The 12,496-nt window shown below is 40.3% G+C and overlaps 1 long non-coding RNA gene across 3 annotated transcripts in view; it reads right to left on the bottom strand.

Annotated features, from left to right (window-relative positions):
• Positions 1 to 12,496, bottom strand: part of LOC141124156 (uncharacterized) — a 50,865-nt gene that overhangs the window by 23,749 nt on the left and 14,620 nt on the right. For 2 of the 3 annotated variants that reach the window (XR_012240783.1, XR_012240784.1), the window contains exons 5-6: positions 8,603 to 8,636; positions 6,254 to 6,320 (exon numbers count right to left, since the gene is read on the bottom strand). This is a non-coding gene — a long non-coding RNA (uncharacterized lncRNA). The remainder of the gene's footprint in view (positions 1 to 6,253; positions 6,321 to 8,602; positions 8,637 to 12,496) is intronic. The other variant, XR_012240785.1, reaches the window with a different exon arrangement.

The following is a 12,496-nucleotide window of genomic DNA, read 5'->3' as shown; positions in this document are numbered from 1 at the left end:
AACACTGTGAGCAGGACGCACTGCATTAAATGTAAATAGTCTAGATAGAAGATAACAGGAACGGATCTAGCTAAACTGAATACAGTGTATATATATATATGCAACACCTGGGATGCATATATATACACAATACACTGTAAGTGCAGCTAACTGACTGACTGTTCTGCCTAATCTATCTAACTCAAATCAAATGACACTGTCTCTCTCTCTCTCTATCTCTCAGCACACCGGAACACACACTACACAGGGCCGCCGTGCAGGCGGCCTTATATAGTGTGGGGTGTGTACTAAATCCCCTGAGCCATAATTGGCCAAAGCCACCCTGGCTTTGGCCAATTACAGCTCTCTCTACTGACGGCGCTGTGATTGGCCAAGCATGCGGGTCATAGTGCATGCTTGGCCAATCATCAGCCAGCAATGCACTGCGATGCCGCAGTGAATTATGGGCCGTGACGCGCCACACGAATTTAGCGCGAACGGCCCATAACGTTCGCAATTCGGCGAACGATCGAACAGCCGATGTTCGAGTCGAACATGGGTTCGACTCGAACACGAAGCTCATCCCTACTGGTGTATACCAATTTGGTGGTGACGCAGTTGTCTCCTTTGTTCACGGTGTCAGAGCCAGAAGCCAGAGAAACCGGGGACACACCTTCATTGATGGTGAGAGGACTGGACAGCTTGTTTAGAGCGATGTCATTGGTGGAGGTCTCGGAGTTGTACTCGGGGTATACAAAGACCTAGAAAAGTTTTTGTTAAGCGTTTTTATTACTTTTTTAATAAATCAGAACTCATTTTCTAGAATATATGACTTCATTTTCTTATAAATGTAAATATGAGAAATGTGGCTTCAGATAGGCGCCATAGTGAGGAATAGAATGGTAATGGGAACAGCAAATACTTGGACAATCTTCTAGGAAGGCCTGGTGAGGTTGTGACTTTATATTGACCCTGTAAGTGGTGCAGATGTTCTACATATACTAAATACAATTTATATAACGCTGAGTTTGTATAATATATACCATGTTGGGCTGCCGAAATCCCCATTTCACTTCTTGTTGCAAAAAGTCTTCTTTACCCAGAGATGCCCAACCAGAGCCCTCTGATGTGGCCTTCAACCTCCTGCTCTAGGATGGAGCCGGCGGTAGACATGTGTAATTTCTTTTGTTCCGAATTTGTTTTTCAACGAAATTCGACAAATTAGTTCATTCAGAAATAATCAAATTAACAAAAAATGATTTAACAAATTTGTCCGAAAAATTCGGAAATTCGAAATGTGAAAATCCCAAAATTTGAAAATTCGGAAATTTCGAAAATTCAGAAAATTTGAAGATCCAAAAATAAGAATGAAAATCCGAATAGTCCAAAGAATGAAAATCTGAAATTAAGGACGAAAATCCGAAAATTCAAAACCCCGAAAAAGTCAGAAATAATAACTAACTAACTAATAATAATAACTATTAATTAACTACTAATTATAGGTATTGGAATTTCCTTTTTTTTAATTTGGCTGTTAGTGAACATAACGAATACGAATTTATCCGAAGTTATGAATTATTCGAATTAATGAATGCCGCATCTAAACGAATGAAAAGTAATGAATTCAAAATAATTACATTTATATATATATATATATATATATATATATATATATATATATATATATATATATAAATTATTTTATAATTTTATATAAATAATAATAAAAAACATTTTTTTATTATTATTTATTATTATAAAATTTGTTACGTTCCATTTATTTAGATGCGGCATTCATTATTTCGGATAATTCGTAACTTGGGATAAATTCGTATTTGTTATGTTGACGAACAGCCACATTTGAAAGGAAATTCCAATACCTATAATTTAATAGATAGTTATTATTAGTTAGTTAGTTACTATTTCGGATTCTCCAATTTTCGGATTTCCGAATTATTGGATTTTTGAATTTTCGGATTTTCATTCCAGTTTAAGGATTTTCAAATTTCTGAATCTTCAAATCTTCGAATTTCCGAATTTCCAAATTTTTGAATTGCGGATTTTCGATCATAACGAATGACCTGAGAAAATAAAACAACAAAAAAATGAATGAAACGAAAACAAATACATTTTTCAGCGGTGCATATGTCTAGGCGGCGGTAGAGGAAGCAGAACAACATAAGCCGATGTTTATTGTATAGCGCCAGCTTCTGTCACAGGTAGACATGTGCATTCGAATGCATTTTCATCTGAATTTTGGGTATTTTCGTTATCGCTTTAACAAATGATAACGAATGTACAGAATCCGAAAACCGAATAATCTGACATAAACAAATGCTTTATTTTCATTTTCGTTGCGACAACAGTTCGATATAGATAGGAGATTTGACATGACGTTGACAATAGCGATCTGTTTCCATCGAACCTGTGGTCGAATGTGCCTAACCTTAGCTCTTTTAGTCCAAGATTATTCTACATAGAGAGAAAAGATTCAACATTATAGAGACAATAGCAAAAAAGGTTGAATGTGTCTAACCTAACTCTATTAGTCCAAGATTATTCAACATAGAGGGAAAAGATTCGACATGAAGATTCAACGAAGAAGTCGCCGCGAGCGGACATTAATGGTCAAATGCTCCGCCCATAGGCTATAGAAGAATTCTAAGGTTGGTTGACTAGTAATAATAATGAATAAATATAATTATTACTAGTGTCATACAACATTAGAATTCTACTATAGCTTGTAGGCGGAACATTCGACCGGTAATGTACGATTTAGCTGCTCCGTCGAATCTTCTTAGAACATTCGACAGACACCATAAGCCTTCAATGACAGATTCCACCTTAATTATTTCAGATTTTCGGACGAATGCATTTTTTAAAGAAACAAAATAAATAAAAACGAATTTCGGGAGTAACTAAATAAATTTATTTTTTGGACGAATACGAAATTCCGAAACAAAATATTTCAGTGTGCACATGTCTAGTCACAGGCGGAGTGAAACTAAACAATATACACTTATTGGGATTTTGTTTATCAAAAACAGGTAGCAGGAAACATTTTGATTAAAATTTATGAAGAAATTCAATTTTTTTTAATTGGCTGTGTTTTATGGTGGAAATTAAAAAATATTTATTTGAAAAATTTCACCTTTTTTTGTTTTTATATCGCAAATAATAAAAAAAAAAAACAATGGTGAACAAATACCACCAAAAGAAAGCTCTACTTGTGTGAGAAAAATTATATCAATTTGATTTGAGTACAGCGTTGCATGACCGCGCAATCCCCAGTTAAAGTAGCGCAGTGCCACATAGCAACAAATGGCCTGGTCATGAAGGAGCAGAAAAGTGCACCAGAAAGAGACACGAGTATTACAAATATTCCTTCTTGGTACATAATCACAAATTTCTTCATACAAATGTGCAATAAACGGTTTGTAAACCAACACCGAAGAATGGAAGACATCATAATCTCGACGCGTTTCGTCAAACACAGTTCACTTCATCATGATGTCACAGGCATGGTGTCTATAATTAAATCTAAACAAATTATATGAGAAAAAAGAAGTGAAGGAGGAAGCGTCTACAAGTATTCATGGCAGCAGCCCACAGGAAAAAAACGAACAATCCCAACATCAGGGAAACCTACAACTGGTTGTCTGTCCCGGGGGTGGCTGTGAAAACCGGAGAGTCGGCCCACCAGCAAACCAAGGGGGAACAAAAGAGGAACAAGGAAGAGGTGGAACTGGGGTGCAGGCCCTATAGACTTGATTCAGGCTGGGTTCACACTATCTTTGGCTCCCAGCAGGGGGTCCTGTGCGTCCCCGTTCACCGTTCAGGTCAGACTCCAGCCCTGAATTTTTGGCTGAATTCAGACCTGAAATGGACCAAAAAGACGCACAGGAATTCGCACCGGAGCCGCAGTGGAGATATGTAAACCGGCTCCATAGAGAGCCGGTCAAAATCTCCTGCTATTGCAAATTGGATGTGGGGGGAAACCCTCATCCAATTCGCAATAGTGTGAATGAGCCTGACTCCTATAAATAAAAAGCTATACAGCTATACAGCTAGTCCCCCAAGAAAATACTTAACAAAAAAACATAGACGACATAAAAGTGAAAAAAAAATAAAAATGAATGAATAATAACATTCAAAAAGTGTAAGGCAACAAGGTATGAAAGGTGGGTTAACAGTAAATAAGTGAAAAGGTTAAACACTGACACAAGAGATATTAGATATAAACACAACCAGAAGAAAAGAAAAGAAAAGAAAAGAAAGGAAAAGAAAAGAAAAGAAAAGAAAAGAAAAGAAAAGAAAAAGAAAATAATGGGACCCTAAAAAATACAAAGACAAAGGATGTAAAGAAACCAAAAAATATATATACTGTACAATTGAACCTTGGCTTATGAATAACGCGATTAACGAGCGTTTTGAAAGATGAGTAACTTTTTTTTTAAATTCTGGCTTAGTTTGCGAGTGTTGTCTCGCAAAATGAGCAGAATTCAAGCTAATGGGGTATGCAGTACTGCATTTGGGGGGCGCTGGATGAGCCGAACACCCCCCTGTTTGGTTCACACCAGAACTTGCGAACAGGCAAAAAATTTGTTCGAACACCCGAACACCGTTAAAGTCTATGGGACACGAACATGAATAATCGAAAGTGCTAATTTTAAAGGTTTATATGCAAGTTATTGTCATAAAAAGTGTTTGGGGACCCGGGTCCTGCCCCAGGGGACAAGGATCAATGCAAAAAAAAGTCTATAGTATGCCTGTAAAGGGGCGCATGTTTCCCGTGTTTAGAACAGTCTGACAGCAAAATGACATTTCAAAGGAAAAAAGTCACTTAAAACTACTCGCGGCTATTAATGAATTGCCGGTCCGACAATACACATAAAAGTTCATTGATAAAAACGGCATGGGAATTCCCCACAGGGGAACCCCGAACAAAAATAAAAAAAAATGGCATGGGGTCCCCCTCAAAATCTATACCAGACCCTTCAGGTCTGGTATGGATTTTAAGGGGAACTCCGTGCCAAAATGTAAAAAAAAAATGGTGTGGGGTCCCCCCAAAAATCCATACCAGACCCTTATCTGAGCACGCAACCTGGCAGGCCACAGGAAAAGAGAGGGGGGATGAGAGAGCGCCCCCCCTCCTGAACCGTACCAGGCCACATGCCCTCAACATTGGGAAGGTGCTTTGGGGTAGCCCCCCAAAACACCTTGTCCCCATGTTGATGGAGACAAGGGCCTCATCCCCACAACCCTTGCCCAGTGGTTGTGGGGGTCTGCGGGCGGGGGGCTTATCGGAATCTGGAAGCCCCCTTTAACAAGGGGACCCCCAGATCCCGGCCATCCCCCCTGTGTGAAATGGTAAGGGGGTACAAAAGTACTCCTACCATTTCACAAAAACTGTCAAAAATGTTAAAAAATGACAAGAGACCGTTTTTGACTGTGTTTGGTCCCCAAACACTTTTTATGACAATACCATGAATATAAGCCTTTAAAATGAGCACTTTTGATTTCTCCCATAGACTTTTAAAGGGTGTTCCGTGTTTCGAATTTGCTGCGAACACCCCAAATTGTTCGCTGTTCGGCGAACTGGCGAACAGCCGATGTTCGAGTCGAACATGAGTTCGACTCGAACTCGAAGCTCATCTCTACTGGTGACACTCGGAATGGTTCGGAGCCGTTCAGAGCCATTCAGAAATACTCAGAATCACTCGGAAATACTTGTAAACACTCAGAAATACTCAGTTCCCGAGTGTTTCCGAGCCTTTCCCAGGCTTTCCGAGTTCAGCCGAGCTGTCCATGAGTGTTTCCGAGGCTCTCCAGCGACCCCCCAGCTCTGGCCACATACAGTATTGCATGCAATAGAAGTCAATGCAGAACGAATTATCTTCATTTCTATTGACTTCTATGGGGAAACTCGCTTTGATTTGTGAGTGCTTTGGATTACAAGCATTCTCCTGGAACAGATTATGCTCGTATTCCAAGGTTCCACTGTATATACCATTGATTGCAAACTCTACAACTTTCACAAAATCTTATATAGCACAAAATAAAAAAAAAATCCCAGTGGTGATTAAATACCACCACCAAGAGAAAGCTCTATCTGTCTCAAAAAAAATTGTCATTTAGATACAGTGTTACATGAGTAATTGTCAATCAAAGTGTGACAGGGCTGATAATTGGCATGGGCAGGAAGGGGGTGAAAGTGTCCAGTATTGAAGTGGATAAAATACAAAAAAAGCTCCTCTCAGTAATCAGAACTTACTTGAGCATTCCCCAAGCTCTGGCTTTGGATCTCAAAAAATGAATCAGGAACTACAATATCGGAAAATCTGGATGGAAGAGAAAACACAAACGTTACCTACTGTGAGGATTAGGAGTCTTATCATTTTTAAAATATTCTTGGCCTGGATACATTCTGGCCTGGTCTGGATTTCCCAGAACCTACTACCAAAAGCCATGAAGTGTACTCTATACACCAGGGAGGTGCGGTGCTGTGAGTGGCTGGTGAGGGCACTGGTTGGTATCAGAATCAGATACACACGGGTTACATACGCCGCCATCGTCAGAGCGAGAGCAATAATTCTAGCACTAGACCTCCTCTGTAGCTCTAAACATGTAACCTGTTAAAATTTTAAAGCGTCGCCTATGGAGATTAGTACTGAAGTTTGGCGCCATTCCACAAGTGTGCGCAATTTTAAAGCGTGACGCGTTGGGTATCTTTTTACTCAGCGTAACATCATCTTTCATAGTATATCAAAAAAATTAGGCTAACTTTAGTGTTCATTTTTTTTTTTCATTCATGAAACAGTATCTTTAAAAAAGTAAAAAAACGCATTCGAAAAATTGCTGCACAAATACCGTGTGACATAAAAAGTTGCAACAACCGCCTTTTTAATCCCTAAGGTGTCTGCTAAAATATCTAATATATATATATATATATATATATATATATATATATATATAATGTTTCTTATACTTCTTAATCAGACAGCATCCCTGAAGAAGCCCGATACATGGGCGAAACATGTTGGGAAGTTTATCCTGTGGTTCTGTACCGTTAGAATTGTGCTAACCTGTATTTGCCAACTGTTATGTTTTAATATTTTTTATTTTGCCTTTCAAAATAAAAAAAATCTTTTACCATTATATTTGTTATTGCTGTAAATTACTCTGCACCTAAAAAAAAAAATCACAATTGTTTCTTCCATATTTACTTTACAATGTAGCTAATTCTGTAATTCTGTATCTTTAGGACATTTCTAATATTTACATGCTTTCTGTGCTGCTTTAAAGGCCCTGACGAAACGCGTAAGCCGTATCCCTAACATCTTATACCAGGATCTGCACACCCTGGACTGAAGAAACAGTAAACTGTATTCTCCTTCAGACTGTAATATGTTTTAAAACTCTCCATCCATGGATGGCAAATAAAGTTTTTCTATACTTTTTAAAACTAAATTATTACTCATACTCCACTGAGGCACATGTAAAGTCCCCCCCGTTATCCCTTCTTGTGTTCAAATTTCAGTAATTTATCCGTTAAGCCACCTGCTTGAGTACAGATTGTGAAAATATAGTAAATTACCTTAAAAACAATTTATAATAATTATTTGTATATTACTTATTTATGGTAATTAACCCCTCGCCACCCAGACCAATTCTGACACTTCTCTCCTATATGTAAAAATCATCAATTTTTTTGCTAGAAAATTACTCAGAACCCCCAAACATTACATATATATATTTTTAGCAGACACCTTAGGGATTAAAATAGCGCTTGTTGCAACTATTTATGTCACACGGTATTTTCGCTGCAATTTTTCAAATGCGTTTTTTTTAAAAGATACTGTTTCATGCATAATAATAATAATAAAAAAAAAAAACGAACACTAAAGTTATCCCAATTTTTTTATATACTATGAAAGATGATGTTACGCCGAATAAAAAGATACCCAATGCGTCACGCTTTAAAATTGCGCACACACGTGGAATGGTGCCAAACTTCAGTACTTTTCAGTACAGTAAAATCTCCATAGGCGACGCTTTAAAATTTTGTACAGGTTACATGTTTAGAGTTGCAGAGGAGGTCTAGTGCTAGAATTATTGCTCTCGTTCTGACCATGGTGGCGTATGTAACCCGTGTGTATCTTTAGGAGATTTCTAATATTTACATGCTTTCTGTGCTGCTTTAAAGGTCCTGACGAAGTGGGAAGCTTCCCGCGAAACCCGTAGGCCGTATCCCTAACATCTTATACCAGGATCTCCACACCTTGGACTGAAGAAACAGTAAACTGTATTCTCCTTCAGACTGTAATATGTTTTTAAAGTCTCCATCCAAGGATGGCAAATAAAGTTTTTCTATACTTTTTAAAAGTGTTCTAAATTATTACTCATACTCCACTGAGGCACATGTAAAGTCCCACTTTATCCCTTCTTGTAGTGGAATCTTGTATCTACCAGGGACGGTGCCTCCGTGGAGTTATAATTACTTCACGTCTACCCCCACCCTTATATACTGGAGTTTGAAGTTATAAATTCCAACCAGTCATTTCACAGTAAATAGATAAATAATCAATTATTATGTTATAACAATATATGATTTATCTTGTACCTTTTCAGCAGCAGATTCTCATTCTCCCTCTTAACTGTGTGAGAAAAACATGGGATTGTGGGTAAATCTTATACACATTAATGTTTTTTTTCCTTGTAGATAAGAGGGCTGGGCTGGAAGGGAGCATTTGTCTTTTAGACACGCCCCCTTCTATGACACTGCAGTGAGAGGCGTGGCTCCACTGCAGCATTTTTATTGGACAGCTTCGGCAAATGGTACTTTACCATTGGTCCAAGGCTCCAAGCTGTCCATTGAGCTCAGTGCCTCTGAGAAGAGGTGAGGAGAATGCATATGAGCAAATAAAGATCCGGATAGCCGCACTCCAAAAATAATAGTTTCCTTTATTGAGGATACAGTCCGTACAAAAAACAGAATAAAGTTGCAAACTGCTAACGCGTTTCACACTGCTCTCACAGCTCTGATTAAGCACCAGTGAGAGTGGTGTGAAACGTGTTAGTGGTTTGCAATTTTATTCTGTTTTTGGCTACCCAGATCTTTATTTGCTCCTATGCATTCTACATTCTGAGCCGGCACCCTTGGCAAGGAAGGTATTATTCAGGTACAGATGCCTAGAGTGAGTTCTCTCTTTGAGAAGTGAGGAGAGGCACTGTGAGCTCATCCTCTCAGTCTTCTGCAAACAGAGTGTGCCGGCTTGGATTTAAACTGGCTGCTCTGTATGTATCTTCTGACAGGCTGTGCAAGGAACCCGGTATCAATGTTTTTTTTCATGTTCATGGCAGGTGAGGCTCTGCCACCTGCCTCCCCTGACTGCACATCCCTGCTATATACTGGTGGAAGCTAACAGTGGTATGTCAACTAGATAAATGACTCCATATTTAGAATGTATCTGGTCTATAATCCAGAGGCTCTGGATGGACAGTTGGATACATTTCTCTATATTTAGGGTGTATCTGGTCTATAAACCAGAGGCTCTGGATGGACAGTTGGATAAATGGTTCTATATTTAGTATGTATCCGGTCTATAAACCAGAGTGTCAGGTCACCTGTATCCAGGTGACAGATGCACCCTGACTAAGGCCTCATTGTTGCAGCTCAGCTCAGCTGTCAGTATGCGGAAAGGAAGAGCATACTGTCCCATAGAAGCAGACTCTTGGCGGAGACGTAAGAGGGCGCTGGCCGCTGAAGAGACACACGACCTGGTTCCTCAAAGATATTCCGGAAGAGTTTCAGAAAATTAGAGAGGCTGGAAACCACTGGGTCTTTCCTCTCCCATATAGGGGCAGCCCAAGCTAAAGCCTCGCAGGACAGGAGAGAAATAATATAGGCTACCTTTGCCCGATCAGACTTGAAGTTTTGGGGTTGGTGTTCGAAATGAATAGTACACTGGCTAAGGAACCCTCTGCAGGCCTTGGAATCCCCAAAGTAACGTGACGGAGCTGGTAAGTGCAAAGGGTTAGCGGCTGCTACTGCAAGCGGAGTTGATACGGCAGCTGATTGCGGTTGTGGAACCGGGGAGCCTAAAGAGGCTTGAAGTTGTTCAAAGCGGGAAGCCAAATCCTGAAGGAATCGCATCACCTGGTTCTGATTACATTCCTGGGTCTCGAGTCTGTGGACTATGCCCTGCAGCTGATCATCGGCAGGTAGCGGCACATCAGACGGGTCCATGGCCGTGCAAACTGTCAGGTCACCTGTATCCAGGTGACAGATGCACCCCGTTGGGGTCAGGAGTTCACCGCTATGATAGTGGACCCTAAGGCTGACTTATGCAGATGGAACTTGGGGTGGTTCAGGAAGCCAGGTCCCCTGGAGCACCAACACGGATCCCACAGTGAGTTAGAGCATAGATTCCCCAGGGCGCGGAGTCTAAGAGCCAATTGGTGTTCACCAGAGCCTCTAGTGGTGAGGATGGACTGGGCTGCAACTGGCTCCAGGTCGCGGCCCCCAGGGTCTCCCAGCTCACGCTCACGGTAGGCTACAGGAGGATAGAGAGGAAACAGCAGCCCAGGACAGCAAGGAATAGTAAGGAGGTAGCCAAATGTCGGGGAGACTAGCAGACAAGGATAACAGAGAACATGCCAAAAGTCAGGGTCACAGGCAAACAGGGATAGTCGAGAACGCGCCAAAGGTCAGAGTCACAAGCAGACAGGAATAGTCGGGAACACGCCAAGATTGGTGACAGAGACAAACTTACAGCACACGGCAAACAGGAGGCCAAACACACAATATTGCACGGCAAGCCAGGCTTGGAGAATACAGTGTTAAATAGTGGTTCCTGTTAAGGCTAGGGTGGAGCCACACAGAGGGAAGATTACTTAAGCATGCAGGTGTGAGAGTACAAACCTCAAGGCTGATACACAGACCAGGTAAGAGACAGACAGGTCATGAATGTATTACTGCAAGGTCATGACACAGAGGCTCTGGATGGAAAGTTGGATAAATGGTTCTATATTTAGGATTTATCTGGTCCATAAACCAGAGGCTCTGGATGGACAGTTGGATAAATGGCTCTATATTTAGGATGTATTTGGTCTATAAACCAGAGGTTCTGGATAGACAGTTGGATAAATGGTTCTATATTTAGGATGTATCTGGTCCATAAACCAGAGGCTCTGGATGGACAGTTGGATAAATGGCTCTATATTTAGGATGTATCTTGTCTATAAACCAGAGGTTCTGGATGGAAAATTGGATAAATGGTTCTATATTTAGGATGTATCTTGTCTATAAACCAGAGGTTCTGGATGGAAAATTGGATAAATGGTTCTATATTTAGGATGTATCTGGTCTATAGACCAGAGGCTCTGGATGGACAGTTGGATAAATGGTTCTATATTTAGGATGTGCCTGGTCTATAAACCAGAGGCTCTGGATGGACAGTTGGATAAATGGCTCTATATTTAGGATGTATCCGGTCTATAAACCAGAGGTTCTGGATGGACAATTGGATAAATGGCTCTATATTTAGGATGTATCCGGTCTATAAACCAGAGGCTCTGGATGGACAGTTGGATAAATGGCTCTATATTTAGGATGTATCCGGTCTATAAACCAGAGGTTCTGGATGGACAATTGGATAAATGGTTCTATATTTAGGATGTGCCTGGTCTATAAACCAGAGGCTCTGGATGGACAGTTGGATAAATGGCTCTATATTTAGGATGTATCAGGTCTATAAACCAGAGGTTCTGGAAGGACAGTTGGATAAATGGTTCTATATTTAGGATGTATCCGGTCTATAAACCAGAGGCTCTGGCTGCCGGCGCTATATATGAATGAGACATCTGCCGTCCAATTTATTCCGCCTGAAGTAGATATGTAATTCCCTGTATCGAATACGTGTCGGGGAGGGGACAGGACGGCATGAAAAGCAGTCTACATGCACATCAGACGCACATCACCCCCATACCTTTCCGGTATCTTATTCCAGTGATTATTGCTGGCAATAAAGTGGTGCACCAGACGTACTTTTTAAATGTGAGTACCCTGCATTGGGGTTTGTTTTACTTGTGTTCAATAAATTGTTCAAGCTTTATTACACTATCAAGTGCTTTTATCTTTTTGCATAAAACGGAGGTATTTTCACCGAGGAGCCCTGGATGCAGTCTTTTCCCTTCTGAGCCCAGAGGAGGTTCAAATGCGTGTTTAGACTCAGCTTAATTGCAAAGTCGCACGCTCCAAGGTGAGCGCTCACTACCTAGGGGATCAGCAAAGGGAGGACACCTTGGCACATTTGGCACATTTGATCACCTACCAGAATACTCAGCGTATTGATTAGAAGCACAGCAGGACACTTTGTCTGCACATGAGCACTTTATTATTTTTTTATATTTTATATATACACAATTTATGGACTTTTATGTATTTTATGAATCTATATGTTTTTTCACATGAGCACTATATACTTACTGTGATTTGATTTTCCACTCCCTTATT

This window comes from Aquarana catesbeiana, linkage group LG01, assembly GCF_042186555.1.
Source record: "Aquarana catesbeiana isolate 2022-GZ linkage group LG01, ASM4218655v1, whole genome shotgun sequence".
NCBI lineage: Eukaryota > Metazoa > Chordata > Amphibia > Anura > Ranidae > Aquarana > Aquarana catesbeiana.
Note: the sequence above shows the minus strand (reverse complement) of the source record. Positions and strands in the feature narration are given on the sequence as shown.